This window comes from Carettochelys insculpta, chromosome 28, assembly GCF_033958435.1.
Source record: "Carettochelys insculpta isolate YL-2023 chromosome 28, ASM3395843v1, whole genome shotgun sequence".
Classification (NCBI taxonomy): Eukaryota; Metazoa; Chordata; order Testudines; family Carettochelyidae; genus Carettochelys; species Carettochelys insculpta.
This window is the reverse complement of record NC_134164.1, coordinates 2,331,733-2,348,089: the sequence shown is the minus strand read 5'-3', so window position 1 is coordinate 2,348,089 and position 16,357 is coordinate 2,331,733. Positions and strand designations below refer to the sequence as shown.

Sequence of the window (16,357 nt, the reverse complement as noted above, 5' to 3'; positions counted from 1 at the left end):
CTAGTCTGGATTCCTCTCCATGCATCCACAGATCTCATTGGCTCCTGTGGCCACAGTGTCACGCTGGACACTCAGGTTAAGCTGACTTTTCACCCTCAAATTGTCACACTGTAAATACAGCCAGCATTCTTTGTTCCTAGAGGTATACCTTTACACGGAGCAAAATGCTTATTCACTTGTTCCCCCGTTTACTAAGTAATCTGGGTCATGCTCTGTTAGCCTCCTGGCTTTGTCATTATTAACCACTTCCTCAATTTTTGTGTCTACTGCAAACTTTTTTTTATCAGGGATGATTTCTAGCTCATTGATCAAGAAGGGTGAGACCAAGAACAGATTTCTGCAGCAGACAAGAGCTCAGTGATAGTTCCCTACTTACAATTGCCCTTGGAGACCTATCAGCCGGCTTTTAATCAATTAAATATGTGCTAGATTAATTTAATATTTTAATTTTTTAATCAAAGTGTCTTTCAGTACCAAGTCAGATGCCTTACAGAAGTCTGAATGAATTACATCAGCATGGTTATTTTTATCAAGCAAACTTTTAATCTGGTTAAAAAAAATCTAGTTAGTTGGACAGGATCTATTTTCCATGAGCCCGCATTGATTGATTGATAAAGGATGGACAGTAATATAATTAATCAGTTGAGTCCTGTGTTAGCTGCTCCATTGTCTTGCTTGAGAACAAAAATCTTATTACTGGGGGCTTTTTAAATATTGGCACATAGAGCAGTTGTCCAGTCTTCTGCAACCTCTGCAGTGTTCCAAGAATGGTGCTGAATTTACCGTCTGAGAATCTGGATGTAGGTGCTTGACTGCTGTCAAATTTCAATGGTATTTGGCTCCCTGTTGTGTTTTTAAAAACCCCAGCCTTTTGTTTCTAACATCAAATGAATGAGTGACTATAACAGCAGCACGCAAATGTGGTTGCAAATAAGGTTGATTATTTAAAGGGTTGCAATCTTGAAAAGGAAGAAGCAGAAAGCCAGACTTGCCTTAAACAACTGTGTGAAGTTGATATGTGAAGCTGACATGAGAATTTACCAACCAGCGAGGGAATCTTCTCAACCTCACTGCAGTGGTGGTACCAGATGATGATGGGAGGAGGAGCTCAGCTATCCCAGTTGAGAAGACAAGCCTAGCAAGGAGAGGGATGAAAATGACATTTTTATTATGCCTTTGTCTTTTTTTTTTTTTTTTTTTTTTTAAACTCGCCTCACAGAAGGGGCGAGTAAATTATTTTTGCAAGGTAGAAGTGGAATCCAATTCTGCAAACCTTGTAGCATGTGAGTCACTGAGGTGAGTAGTTCTGAAGGGCTGCATGGCTCCCTCCCTCCTGCTGACTTTTTTAAAGCAATATATTGAATAATCCTGGAAGAGGAAAGCAGACCTGTTTTCTAGATGGAAAAGGTGGTCGAAAAATTATCTTCGGGCTCAGCTGATGTTTCCGGTATGACAGGAACCTGAGAGTTTGCAGGGTGGAACAAATGTAAGACTTTGAGTGGCAGCATTGTCTAGTGGGCAGGGCGCTGGGCTGGCGACCAAGAGATCTGGGTGCTGTTCCCATCCCTGACCTGCTATGTCATTTTTGAGTAAGTTGCTCCCCTTCTGTTCCCTTTCCCATCCTCAGTCTTGTCTGCTTGGATTGTAAATTCTTTGTGGCGGGGACTGTCTCTCTCGGTTTTTATTTGTACAGATTCTGGAACAACCTGAACTTCCTTGAGGACTCTGGGCACTAATGTAATTCAGAGAAGCAGTAATGATTCAGCCTCTCAGATGAATGTTCTGGAAGCAGCGTCAGACCCCAAACTGGTACTTTTCCTTCAGTCTGCAATGCGAGTGATACAGTAGCCAACCTTTTGAGCCTGCCTACACTGGGCTACTAGTGAAAACATGCCCAAAGTGGCTACCTAGTGCAGATCCCTAATGTAGACATGCTGCTCCAATACAAAGTGGTACCTACAATAGTAGTGGGGTCTTACCTGGAAGTGGTTTGCACCCATTCAGCTTGGTGGGCTGTGGCCTACCCCAGCACCAGCTGTGCAGGGGTCTTTCTTTAGCTGCTGAATTTTCCTGGCTCTCCACAGAGCCACTGAAAGATCATAACCACTCCGGCTGAGGGTTAAGTGAATGCGCAATTTAAAAAGGGGCTAGTGTCTTGCATTATGGTCACTGCCCCATTGTGCACAGTGTTGTAGGTAAACAGTCTGAAATGCACTATCCTGAAGAACTTGAAGTCTAAATACACAAAGAGGTGGGAGATGAAACCAGCCCAGGGAGAGGAAGTGGCTAAATGTTTTTCACATAGTCTCTGGAGCCTCCCAAAATACACTTATTTTTGTTTTTCAAACTTCAAAACTCTTTCTCTGGTCTTTGAGCAAGGTCCAGGTCCAGATCCTGAGCTTGAGGAAGACCCAGATCTGTGCCACAGCTACTCCGGGAATGTAATTTCTGGGGAATAAATCATTTGTTCCTTGCGCTCTGTCCCTAATAGTTAACCCCCCCCTGCTGCAAGGGCTGTTGTGAGAATGAGCACTCTGTTGCGGGAACTGCTTTACCTGGACTATGGCAGGGGGTTGTTTGTTTTGAAATGCTGTTTTACAGCCCAGGACCATGATTCCACACCCTGTGCTAACTCATGGGTTGCACTAGGTCCAAACTGACCCACGTCCTGGGGCACTTAGTCTCTCTCTGGACCTTAGTGCCCCAGGTGCAGAATGGATCAATCTCTACCCACCACCCCCCACCTCCCCCATGCTGTCTGATTTCCTCTGGGACTTTATAGATCATGGAGGATGTAGTTTTCACAACTTCCCCTACCTCTTTCTGTCACAGGCATGTGTTCCCTAAGGCTGGTACACTTGAACCATCCACCCACGATGGGAAACGGTCTGCCAGAGTAAAGATTTTGCTGGGCAAAGCAGGCACATGTGGCTCTGCTTCTTGCCCACTTCTGCTGCGGGAGTGGCTGGGAAAGGCCACCAGGAGACACACTGCACTGCTGTTCCCCTAGCTGTGGAGGAGTGGGAGTGCCAGCTTGCCGAGCCCCTTCTCTGTGCCATGGATGCTCTCAGAGTAGGGACAGCCGGAGCGTTATTCACATTAAAAGCTCTTACATCGTGCTCAGGATCTAACAGGCCCGGGGTGCCAGACCAAAGGTCCACCTATCCCTGTCTTCTGTCAGTGCCCAATGCTATGTGCTCCAGAGAGAGTGAACAGAACAGGGAATCCTCATCTGATCCCTCTTATGTCCTATGCCCAACTTCTGGGAAACAGAATGCTGTCGCTTCTCCGTGGTCAGCCATGCAGTGCTGTCCTTCATGAGCTGATTTGACATCAGTGGAGGCAGGATTCCACCTAAGGTGGCTTAAAAAAAAATGGCTTTATAACATTAGTGCTGTAAGGTCTTGTCCACATGGGAATTGAACCATATCGCTAGCAACGAGTAGCTACCTGCTCAGTTACTCTCTCAACGGAGTAATTCTTCCAACTAAAATCTCTTTGATTCTAGAATACTTTGTCTGTGGGGGGGTTTTTCCTCCAAACACATGTGGCTTTATAGGACCAGCCTGCCCATTCAGAAGAGCTCACGGGGGTAAAACTACAAGGGAAGATACCCTGGCTCCTCCTCCAGGCACACAATTGCCCTGTTGTGTAGGTAGAGGAGCTCCATGGACAACCGCGATGTTCCTCCTGCTGGGATCAGGATTGGGTTCTGTGGAGGTTGGTGTAGACACAGGAGACAATTCCTTTGCCTGGATTATCCAGGCCAGCTCCTGCCGGCCCCTTACTCCCATGTGTAATCTCCCTCAGGGGAGGCCCCGTGGGAACACAGCTTTGCCAGAGCACTTGTGTGAGGTGAGCAGTAAGGGTTAGATATTTTGTGCTGAGCACTGTCAAGGACAGAGGCAGCTAGACCTGCCGCGCAGATATCTCAGCTACAGCTTAGGCCGCGTCTACACATGCACGCTACTTCGAAGTAGCGGTGCCAACTTCGAAATAGCACCCGTCACGGCTACACGTGTTGGGCACTATTTCGAAGTTGAAATCGACATTAGGCAGCGAGATGTTGAAGTCACTAACCCCATGAGGGGATGGGAATAGCGCCCTACTTCGACGTTGAATGTCGAAGTAGGGCACGTGTAGACGATCCGTGTCCCGCAACATCGAAATAGCGGGGTCCGCCATGGCGGCCATCAGCTGAGGGGTTGAGAGACGCGCTCTCTCCAGTCCCTGCGGGGCTCTATAACTGTGTGCAGCAGCCCTTAGCCCAGGGCTTCTGGCTGCTGCTGCGGCAGCTGGGGATCCATGCTGCATGCACAGGGTCTGCAACCAGTTGTCGGCTCTGTGGATCTTGTGGTGTTTAGTGCAACTGTGTCTGGGAGGGGCTCTTTAAGGAAGCGGCTTGCTGTTGAGTCCGCCCTGTGACCCTGTCTGCAGCTGTTCCTGGCACCCTTATTTCAATGTGTGCTACTTTGGCGTGTAGACGTTCCCTCGCAGCGCCTATTTCGATGTGGTGCTGCCCAACGTCGAAGTTGAACATCGACGTTGCCAGCCCTGGAGGACGTGTAGACGTTATTCATCGAAATAGACTATTTCGATGTAGCGTGCACGTGTAGACGTAGCCTTAGTGTCAGAACGCTTAAGGACCAAAACCCAGGATGTGAAGACACCCAACTCCCATGCATTTCAGTAGTGGAATCCATGTAAATAACAGGGATAAATAAGAGTTCTTTGTGGTTACTGGCCACCCTGGCCTAGACGGAGGCTGGCGAGAGACAGGTGAAATCCCCCATTGCCAATCTTCTGTACTACCCAGCACCTAGTGAGCATTGTTGCCTTTGCAAATCTTGATTGTAACTGGGACTGATGTTTCCATGAAAGGAACTTCCTGGGCCAGTCTGCTCTGTCAATCAACTCACATGTTTTGCTAAAGAAAGCACTAAGGGTCAGATCCTTAAAGGTGTGTGGGACCTTTTGATTTTAGGAGGAACGGGGTACTCCCTACCTATCAGGATCTTTCTCTCTTTCCTTATTAGCACCAAGCTTCACAAGCCAGGAGAGAATCCCTGAAGAGTGATGGAGCCACAAAGGGGGGTGACAAATTGTGCCAGAATTTTTAGGCAGATGGAAAGGGCATGGCTATAGTGGGGACAATGGACCCAACTCATTTTCAAATTGAGGTTGGTAGGTTTATGAGCAGGTATATGATGGAGTTGCCTGTGTTAGAAGGGGACTCCAAGATAACAGCTTTCAAGTACTTAGAAGACTGTTACAAGGAGAAAGGTGAAAAATTATTCCCCTTAACCTCACGGCACAGGACAAGAAGCAATGAGCTTAAATTGCAAGAAGAGAGGTTTAGGTTGGACATTAGGAAGAACTGAACTATCAGGATTGTTGAACACTGGAATAAATTGCCTGGGGAGGTTGTAGAATCTCCATTGCTGGGGATATTTAAGAGCAGGTTGGGTAAATATCTAATGGGGGAGATACAAATGGTGCTGGGTCCTGCTGTGAGCACAGGGGTTGGACTTGATGACCTGTTGAGGTTCCTTCCAGTTCTAGTCTTCTGTGACCCAGGGTGTAGCTTGCAGCCTTACGTTGCTGTAGATGACCACTCAGGTTATCCCCAGTAGTTAAGACAGGAATGCTGGGAGGGATCATCAGCCTTATTTCCAGTTTCAGCCAATCTCCATGAGGTTGTGTCTGTGCTGTATGTGTAAGCTGGGTGTGTGACTTTGGTTTGAGCCCCTGCCCCACCTCCACTCACAAACAGGTCAGCAGCACTCAGGCCATGGGACCTTCCTGTGGGGGCTGGCCAGAGCGTGAAATCTACCAGTGGCTCATGGCCACTGCCTGTTGTTTTGCAGTGTGACTACACTTCACGCTGCAGAGCTGAGTCAGAAGGTCTCAGGGGTGCCCTGTGGATGTGTTAGCACGGCGGTGAGGCCAGAGTCTGGTGACTCTAAGGGCAGCTTTACGCTGCTGTTTGGCCACCGCATGGTGGAGTTGGAAACGCCACATCCCTAGCAGTGGCCTTCTGCTCTCTGTGCTCTTTGACTGAGTCCCCCAGCCTGTTATCCCGTGGCATCGTCTTGGTGGAAGGTTGTAAGATGTTAACCTGCTTACAAAAGCAAGGTTAAGTTTCATCTTTCAGTCCAAGAACTTCCAAAGTTGCAGTCCCTTAATATTCATTCTGGGGCTGGACTTAGGTTTCCAAGCATCTTAATCTTTCCCCCTCCTGTGCTAATTCTTGCAAGGGCACCAATTCCCAGCTGACTCCAGCTGCTGAATTTGGAGGCTGGGACACCTGCCCTGTCTTGCAACCTGCAGGCAGAGGATGGGGAGATTTTTTCCTTTGCATCAGCATGAATTTCAAACCCGAAAGAAGGCCTCGATTTGCACTTCAAAGTGTTTTGCAGTAAGGTGCGAGTGTGAATTATGTCTGCTGTCTTCTCCCCCGCCCCAATGCAAAGTCGTATCTATGTGCCTGGTTTATGCACATGATTTCTGCTTTAGTGAAACCCTGTCTCTAGATATCGGAGCTATTGATCCATCTGCGGAATATCACCCCGTCTGTCATCATCTGTATTCAGTATCTAGCTCTGCAGTGCACATCACTATACTAGCAGAGCCGATTTGACCAGTAGCTAAAGAGTTAAGCACAAACTTAACTGGAAATGGATGCATTTTGCTCCTAAAGTGTATTAACATAAACACTCCTGTCTGTCCCAACCTGAATGTAGGCACATATGCACCCAGAGTACTTCACCCTACCATCCTTTACTCACCTGAGTAGCTATCACTCGGTGAGCAGAGACTTGCAGGATCAGGCCCTCTGCGCATCAGCTAGCTGGGGCAGTTCTTTTGTTGTGATGAGGGTGTTCAGCTGCTAATAAATGAAAATCTGTGAGACTAGTTTCATTTTAACTGGAGGGAGATGAGATATGAAAACCCAGTTTGTGGTATGCAGTACCAGGGCAAATTATGCTGCTTGTAGCAGGTAAGTAGGGGGCATTCTTAGAAAGAAAATGTAATTGACTTGCATGGTTACTATGGCAATGTCAAAGCACTTTCCCCAGAGCTAGACTTTATGAAGTCTATTGACTAGCTGAAATCTGTTAGGCGCTTTCATTCCCATAGCACTTTGTGAACTATGCCCAGGGATTACATTCACAGCTCCTGAAAAGCAGCCACCTCTGGGGCAGCACAGGGAATTTCTTTAATGTCTCCCAGCCATGCTATACAGCTCTTTAGAGCAGGCAGTGAAGAGTAGTGTAACTGAGTGAAACTATGGAAAAGATGGATGGGAATGGAATTAATCAGGGAGGGGTTTGGCCTGAAAACCAGTGTGTGGAAGTATTGCCTAGCAGACAGAGTATTAGATGGTGATGCAGGTGACCTAGATGCCTTTCCCAGTTCTGTCAGTGGCTTGCTGCAGGACTATGGGTAAGCCAGGTCCTTGCCCCTTTTGCCTCAGTTTTCCCATCTGTAAAGTGGGGGTAGTGTTATCGCTCTGCTTTGTACAGGGCATTGGGATGTAGGCATAAAAGCAAGAGGTCGGTATTACTATTATTAGTGAAAAGTGCCATAGGAGGATTTCTTTTAGTGAGTGACAAAACCCACCCTTGCTCTCAACGCTGGTCTGGGACATTGATTTAAACTCTTACGTGACAGAAGGACTGTCACGAGAGACTCAGCTACTAAAGGATTACAGAGGATCTCCTGAGCACATGGTCCAGCTGTACCACAGATTTATCAAGTCATGTCACCCTGACTCAGTTTCCCTTCTGAAGTTTCATGCGTTGTATTCAGCGTTCACCTAGGGCACTTACAAAGAAACTCAATTTTCAAAACAACTCCCCCTCAACTTGTTTTTTTCCACGAGGGCCCTTCTTTCCCTATGGCAGGAAGAAAACCCTGCTGTTTAAGACCCTGAACTTGAAGATGAAGTGCAGATTCTGCCTCGGTCACAAACATCCTGTGGAATCCTGGTTGAGATTTTGAAAAGTCTCTTGGTTGTGGAAGTGGGGCTTGGGCCGCCTTAAATGCCACCTGGTTTTCAGAAAGCCCTGAGCATCCTTTGTCTGGACACCCATTGCTGTGGGCCCCCCAAATCCCCAGCTCAGTTTTAAAACACTTGATGTAATTCTCTCTCTCTCTCTCTCTCTCTCTCTCTGCCCTGTCTGCAAGATGGGGTTTGCAGGAGGCTTCCTTCCTCCTGCTGCTTGGTCAGTTTTGTCCATTTGGAGAGTAAGGCCCATATCTTCAAAGGTACTTACAACACCAGCGCTAGCTCCGTGTGTGCTGCTGCCCTAGTGGAACGCCTCACCTGGGGCTGGTGCCTGTGACCACATAAAAACCGACATCCCCCAACCATCAACTCTCCAGATCTCCTAGCTCTCATAATGATACGTTTGTTCAAAGGCTATGCTCAGTGCCCCTCATATAGCAACACCTGCAACATCCCCAGCGCTATGGAAACTCACGGTGACACACCAGAGAAAGGATCGCAGCTATTAATAAAGCCCCCGTGCAGCTAACTGGAAAAAAGAATGAGGTTCTATAATAGAAGCTAGAGCTATTTAAAGAATGACGTGTTCTCACAGGAGGGGAAAAAGATCCCACGCCCCATTGCATGCATTTAATGGAGTCTGGAGGGTTTTTTTTTTTTTTTCTTTCTCCCACTTTTATTCTATTTAAAAAAAAAAAATCTCTGTTTTATTTTGATCTCGTACACAATGCGGAAGTAATCTACTCCTACTGCTTTCTTGAGAAGCCTTGTTTCTCCTGCAAGGACTAAATGAGTTTGCAAGTGCCGTGGTGCTGGGAGCTCTTAGAACAAAACCTGTCCTGTTGCGTCAGTGAGGCTGGCAAAAGGGGGAATGGGCTCACCGCAACGGTGTGTGGGTGTTTTATGGACTAGACTGAAATACGCCCTTTGGAGAAAGTACAGCTCACAGCTCTAATGGTCCAGCCCTCTAGCCTGCTGTGGACACCTGGGAAAGCAATCCTGCCATGCTAAATGTCATAGACTCAGCAGACATACATGGTGCACCTGGCATGCACAGAACCTGCAGATAATCATGCTGGAAGCCTGGCCTAGTAGCTCCAATGTGTTTCTATTGGTGGTGCGCAGCTGCACATGCCTTGGTGCACAGAAGAAAATTCATTCTACACAGGGTTGGAAAAAAATGAGAGCAGTGGTTCTGCCAGTGTGGACCATCCTATAGGTGGGTGGAGGGCTCAGGACCCCCTTCCTGGCCTTGCAGCAGGAGCCCATCCTGGCTTTCCAGACCTGCTGCCCTGCCTTATGTTACAGCTGTGTATCTATGTACCTGTGGCAGCTGACTCAATAACTTCCTGCCAAAGAAGAAATCAGGAAGAGAAGATGGTGATGGATTGGATGTGCCCTCAGCAAACCAACCACCAACATCACCAGGCAAGCCTTCAGTTGGAACCCACAAGGAAAACGGAAAAGAGAGCTGAAGGCTGATGCCGAAAAGATGGGATGCACCCGGTCAGAACTGGAAAAGATCGCCCAGGGCATGGGCTGCTGGCAGATGGCTGTCGATGGCCCATGCTCCAAGATGTAGGAGTGGCAGAGGCTTACTACTACTACTACTATGTTTCTATGCTCCGGCAGACTAATATGAATAGTCGAGGTATTTAGCAAGAAGTGAGGCATTTTGTCATCCTGGGTGGTCGGCTGGTAGTCCAGAAAGGTTTGCGTTGACCCCGGGCTGTGCTGCAGGCTGCCATGTTTGCTGACTGAGGGCATAGTGGCTGCAGTCTGGGGGAAGGCACCCAGTGGGTGGGTGGGGTGTCAGTTCTCCAGCTCCACTTTGCTCCATGCACCGAGCGCGTGTTTCATCCCTGAGGCTAGAGACTGGCACCTTCATTTCTTTTCCCTGGGGGGTGGCAGAATCACATTTCCAGCTGCCAGCCTGGAAACCGAAAAATCTTCGTCCAGCGGTAGCCTGGAAAGGGTGGGTGCGGAAAACACCTCCAGGGGTCGCCGAATGACCTGGAGGCTTTTCCACATCCCACCCGTTACGGATCGAGGACATGCAGGGTCATCCCCCTGCCAGAGCCCCAGGCGGGGGACAAGCTCCACAGGGAAGGAACTAAATTTGAGGGATGGGTGCGGAGGCCGTGCGGCACAGGCCTGCGCCAGCAGCCAAGAGACTCCGCTGCAACAGGCAGGGCTGGGGGGATGTCACACCCGGGGGGAGCTCACAGGCCTCGGGGGATCTGGAAATGAGGGGGGGGGGGGCCCAAGTGCAGCTGACGCTTTGGGGGACTGGCCCGGAGACGCCTTAGCTCCAGGGGCTCCAGCCGGCCCGGGGCGGGTGCCGGGTGCGTCCAGCGGCCGGGGCGAGGCCGGAGCCGGGCAGCGGGAGGTTTATGCGCCCAGCTCGTCCGGGGGGCGGAGAACGGAGGGGCCGGGCCGGGCCGCGCTCCGGGTCGGGGATGCGCCCGGCTCGGCGGGATCCTGGCCCGGCCCGGCTCGGGCCACGTGGTGCTGCTGGCGGGGGCTGGTCCAGGCGGAAGACGGGCAGCGCGGCGGCGGCGCGGAGCGAGCGGGCGGGGGGCGAAGGAGCCGCCCCCGGCCCCGGCCCCGGCCCCGGCCCGCGGGGGAGCGGCAGCGCCGAGGATGGAGCCCGCCTGGCGGCGGCGGCGGCGGCTGCGGCTCCGGTGAGTCTGCGCTGCGCCGGGGGCCTGCAGCCGGGCCGGGGTCCCGCCGGCCCCGGATCGGGCCCCCTCGAGGGGGGGAGGCCGGGCCCCGCGCCCCCCATCCGGCCCCCCGCCCCCTCGGCTGGGCGCGGCTCTGGCTCTCTCCCCCTCCCGGCCCCCCACTTCCCCGGCCCCCTCCGCCCGCTCTGCTCAGACCCCGCTGCCCCCAGGTCCGGGCTCCCCGCGTTCTCCCGGCCCATCCCTCTCCCCCTGCGCCGACCCCCTCCTGGACCCCCAGCCCGGCCCCTCTCCCCCTGCGCCGACCCCCTCCTGGCTCGGTTCCTGCACCGCCCCCCCACTGCCTCCCTGCACCTCACTGCTCAGACCCCCAGCCCAGTCCCTCTGCCCCTTGCGTCCCACCCAGCCCTCTCCCAAGGTTACTGCAGCCTTCTTCCCGCTCTGCCTCTGCCCCCCATCCTCCCCTCCCCAGGGCCTATGGCACCCCGGTCGCACTTCGCTGCCCTTCTGCGCCCAGCCCTCCCCCTGCCCCATTTCTGTCTCCTTGCACCTGCCCCCTCCTGGCCCCCTACGCCCCCCCCCCCCAAGCCTCCAGCCCTGCTGCCCCCCTGTGCCACTCTTGCCTGGTCAGCTCCACTGCCCCCCTGCGCCCTCCCGGCACAGACCCCCAGCCTGACCCTCCTCAGCTCCACTGCCCCACTGTGCCTGCTCCCCCTGCCTGAACCCCATCCCCCCTTAGCCCTTTCCCAAGGCCATAGCAGCCCTGGCCCTCTCTGCTTGTACTCCCCATCCTCAGACTTCCCCTCCCGTCATTGCACCCCTGGTCTCTTGCCACCCTGGGCCCCTGCATCTGAGCTCCCCCATCCTCAGCCTTCCCCTCCCCTCATTGCACGCCTGGTTCCTACATGCTCTGAGCCCCATCCCCACCTGCCTGCCAATTCCCCCCCAGTCCTTTGTCCCACTGCGCCCCTGCATCTGTATCTCCCATTCCACTGCATCTTGGTCCCTGCGTCCATGAGTCCCCTCTCCCAGCCCCTTGGTCACTTGCACCTCAGATCCGTGCCCTACCCTCATGCCCCACGTCCCTGGACCCTGCTGAATACTGGCACCTCCAAACCCCACACGCCCATGGCCCCACGCATGCACTCGAAGCTCCCCAGACCACACTGTACTGCCCTCCCCCATCTACCCTTTCTCTGTTCCCAGTATATCAGTAACCTGCCTGGTTCCAGGCATCTGTACCCGCTCCCCCAGCCTCACCTCCTTGCTCTTCTGCATCTGTGGTCTCTGCCCTGACCCCCAGCTCTCTGCCCCCGACTCTGGTCCCTCTGGCTGAGCACTAACCCCTGCACTTGTGACATCCCCTCTTTCAGACCTGCTGGTTCCAAGCACCCTGTATGTGTGACCCCTCCCCAGCCTCTGCTGACCCTGACCCCCACCGAGGTGACCCTCTGCAGCCCAACTCCCTGCTCCTATTGTGTCTGTCACCCCATCCAGTTGTGTGACTGCATCCCATTGTGTCTGTGATCTTCCCCCAATATGTTGACCCTGCAGCACCTCGGGGCCTGCCGTGTTCTGACCTCTGTGACCCTGGCACCCCGGGTGTCCCTTGCCTCTGTGACACTCTCTGACCCCGACCTCCCCATGTTGGTTGTCCCCCATCACATTGCAGCCCCTTCCTCTGGGACCGTCCCTCTCCCCACCACTGCCCACGTCCGGACCTCTCTGCATAGGGAGTTGGTTAACCTCGTGCAGCTGCACCCAGCTCCATGATTCAGTCTCATGCCCCGTCCCCACATTATGGCAAGTGTGCACCTCCTCTTCTGCTCCTGTTGGGTGTGCTCACTCTGCCCCCAATGGTGGGTGGAGGCCTGCTAGAAAGACCCTTCCCCGCCTGCCACATCTGCTCTACTTTGGGCTCAGACATCTGGAGGCCGATGCAACATCTGGCTGCTTGGAATGACTGTCGGCGGGGAGAGGAGGGGCAGGGGGTCTGTGCTTGCAGGCTGGTCTCAGAGCAGGGCTTGAGCTGGGAGGGCAGAGGCTTTGCCAACCGGGTAAGAGCGGTTTATTATTTGCTGGTGTCTCCTCAGCTGGCTGGAGTGGATGCAGGAGTGTCTGGCTGGTGCCGTCTGCTTTGGTGTTTGTGTGGTGGTAGGAGAGCAGAGAGGAGGGGCTAAAGGGTTCTCCTGCTGGCTTGTTCTCCCGTCCCTGTTGCTCTCCCTGCACAATCAGACTCCCAACTTGCATGCCCAGCCTGGGGTGTGTCACACACCTGTGTGCAGGTGCTCAGGATCAGTGTTGCACACTCACCGTGTCATGCACCCTGAGGCACACTACTCACACACAGCACACTCACTGTGACTGTGCGACAAGTGTACACTCCAGCTCATGTACACGTGCCACACAGACGTGTTACACGTACCCTCTCTCACTCCATCCACACCAGCTGGCAAGCTTCACACCCACCCCACGCACACTTGCAGGATTTCACTCGCATGCCTGATGCTCACTTGTTGCACACTCACGTGCAGAGGTGCTGGAACGAGGGGTGCTGCTGCATCCCCAGGCTCGTAGGGGTTTCACATCTGCCTTCTATCCGCAGCTCTCAGTGGGAACATTTGCAGCTCTTTTTTGCAGCTACAAACTGTGTCGTGCAGGGCTCTATCCGTCGTGGGAAGCTTTGATGTTTGACTCAGTAACCCTCAGCACCTTCCTAGACTAATTGTTCCAGCAGCCCTGCCCAGGTGTGCCATCTCTCCGGCCTTCCCAGATCCCTGAAGCCAGCTCTGTGAGTTACTGCTGCTCCAGTTGCAAAGTGAAAGAGAAAGCAGCCAAGGGAAATAAAAAGCAATTAAGGGAGGAATCTTCCCCATCTCTGCTGAGTAAGCAGGAAGCTCAGGGCAGGAAAGAGATTCAGATCTGCTGGGGTGGGGAGGAGACAGCCACAGCTGTCTTTTGTAGGGGGCAGGCGAAAGTATGTGATAATACTGGGAGGTGGGGGTGGGAACCTTGACTCTTCTTCCCCACGTTATGGGGGGAAGCTGTCATTATCCGTGACGGTTTCATCGTGAGGTGGCTGCTGACAGTTGTCAACATTGGTGTGAGTTTCAGTGAATTCCTTGGTCAGTTCAATGGTCCCACTCATTTTATCAACCTGCGGGTGGAATAAATTTTGTTCTGTGCACCGAGGTGTGCGTGGATGTGCACCGCCAGAAGAAACACAGGCTGGGGGCGCTCTGCTCATCAGCTGGGCGGTACCTGAATCTCTCCTGGGCGGCAGCCCAAGCATTCAGATCGCTGGTCAGGTTGGTTGCACTTAGTGGGAGGCAGCTGGTTGCGGGCAGCAAAGCCAGGCACAGAGGATGGTCCCTGTTCTTCTGGTCTCCCAGAGCAATCTGCTAACCGCAGCTGTGTTTGGTGCTGCTTGAAATGCACCAGGCAGTTGGCAAGCTGCACAGTGCCCACTTCTTCCCCTTGGGACAGGATGAACCCCCTTTGGTCCCCATGGGCTGTATTATCTCCTGCAGGGGAGAACTGAGAGGGGCGGACAGGGGTGTGGGAAGCTATTCAGAATCCAGTCATCCTTGAGGAATTTTGGTCCAGAGACCAGGGCAAACCGCTCTCTCTTTGGAAAAGCATCCTGGCACCTTTGAGATCCACACGGCGCAGGTCTAATAGGAGAGACCCATGTGCACCCAGGGGCTTACGCTCAGTCGGTGGAAAGCCGGGGCCTTATCTGAGCTTGTGGTTCAAAGCATCTTGGAGTCTGGCCCCACTTGGTGCTTGGGGTTGTGTGTACTGGACCAGGTGCTGATTCTGCCAGTTACCTGCCTGCCTGCTTTCAGGCCTTGCGGTGGCAGGGGAGCGTGTTGCTGCAGCCTGGGGTTTTTGGCCTCCAGTTCATTTGTGTAAAAAAGGAAAAAAAATTAGATTTTTATGATGACAAAGTTCAGTTCCCCTGTCTGATGTTAAGCGAGTCTGACACGCATGTGGCTGCAGTGATGTCTGTGCATAGTGTCAGTGCAGTATTTCTCGGGGTTGGCTGTGAGGACTCGGGTTTCCGCCCTCCTCCTGCAGGCAACCTGAAACCGAAGCACAGGAGGGGTGAATGGCTCTGTCCATAGCGGGTGGTGGTTAACTCTGAAACCCAACGATGACACAATCAGTCAACTATTTCATGGGCGACCCAGGCTAGGGAGTGGCCCTCCTTCCTCTCAGTGGGCTGCAAGGTTGTCATAACCGAGTCAATCTCCCAGGAGAGGGTCTTCTTGCTCATGGCACTGGCATCCCTAGAATTTGCAGGCTGCGCCGACTGAATCGTAGCAGCACTTTGATTGGCTGCAGAGGGAGCGTGCGTCTCTGACAGCCGGTGGTATGTCCAATCAGCTTCACGCGCACTTCCTTTACGGGTGTGCCACTTTAGTAATATCGGTGGGAAGGGAGCAATGTGGCCACGAACCAGCAGAATCTGGCAACCCTGTGTGAGGGCAGCAGAAACAGAGTCTCACGGACCCCATGTCGAACCTCGATGGGCTGCATGTTGCCCACCGCTGTGTTAACTACTGAATTGCCAATGAGTATAGTCCCTGCTGTGTGTAAGTATCAGAGAGGGAGCCGTGCTCGTCTGTAGCTTTGAGAACAAGAAGTTCTGTGGCACTTTAACAGATATTTGGGAGCATGAGCTCTTCGTGAGATGCAAGCGTGTGGCGGGGGTTTCAGAGGAGTGTTTAAAGAGGGGGGGGTCCCAGTAAAAGGGAGGGCCAGAGCTGACAAGGTCTGTTCAGGGAGGGTGGATGTGGCCCATTATCAGTAGTAGAGATCAAGAGAGGAGAAAAAAACCAGTCAGTCCACTTGGGGGATATGGCCCATTGTCAGCTTCTAATGTGGAGGTGTGAGCTTCCAGCACAGAGAAGCTGCTTTTGTAAGGGGCCAGCCACTCCCAGTCTCTGTTTAATCCTTGGTCGATGGAGTCAAATTTGCAAATGAATTGCAGCTCAGAGATTTCTCCCTCCGTTTGATTTTTGAAATTTTTTTGTTGTAGGACGGCTACTTTTAAATGTGTTTAGTGCAGTTTGCCACCCACACCTTGCAGGTCCCAAACCTCCCCTCATCCCCTCCCTGCCCCAGCTCCTGAACCCCCCAGTAACCCCCGTGCCAAGAACTCCCGCAAGGCCGTTTTCCATTTTAAACCCGAAGTTCTGCAGCAGGCTGAAGTGAAAGAAATGAACTGCAATAGCCGGGCAGGCTGTGGCGATTGCATTATGTGCTTCTCTCTGGTTCAGCAAGCAATTTTTCTGACGCTGCTGTAGGCTCTCCGGTCTCTTGTCCGAGGTGGCTGGAGAAGACGGGGCGCTGCTGGAGAGTGCACAAGCCCCGAGGATACTCAGCGCACACACCTGGTGCGCGGCTTTTGTTAGTCATGTTGTCTGAATGGGGAAATTGAGGCACAGAGCAGCCAAGTGATCGTGCAGTGAGTCCGTGGCGGAGCTGGGACGTGCGCCAGTGTTCCCTATAAGCTGAGCTTTTGGTGGATGCCCAAGAGGGATTTAGATGCTGCTCAGTTGAGTAGCAGAGTGCCTGCAAGCCGGCAGCCTGTGTTTCTGCTGGTGGTGCACATTCATGCATGCCTTGGTGCATGTAACAAAATTTATTCCAGGCCATG

The 16,357-nt window shown here is 52.7% G+C and overlaps 1 protein-coding gene across 1 annotated transcript in view; it reads left to right on the top strand.

Annotated features, from left to right (window-relative positions):
* The first annotated feature begins 10,551 nt into the window (after positions 1–10,551).
* The window catches only part of TBKBP1 (TBK1 binding protein 1), a 60,848-nt gene continuing 55,042 nt past the window's right edge, over positions 10,552–16,357 (top strand). The window contains exon 1 of the mRNA XM_074978958.1: positions 10,552–10,695. The gene's annotated coding sequence lies outside the window, so the exon portion shown is untranslated. The remainder of the gene's footprint in view (positions 10,696–16,357) is intronic.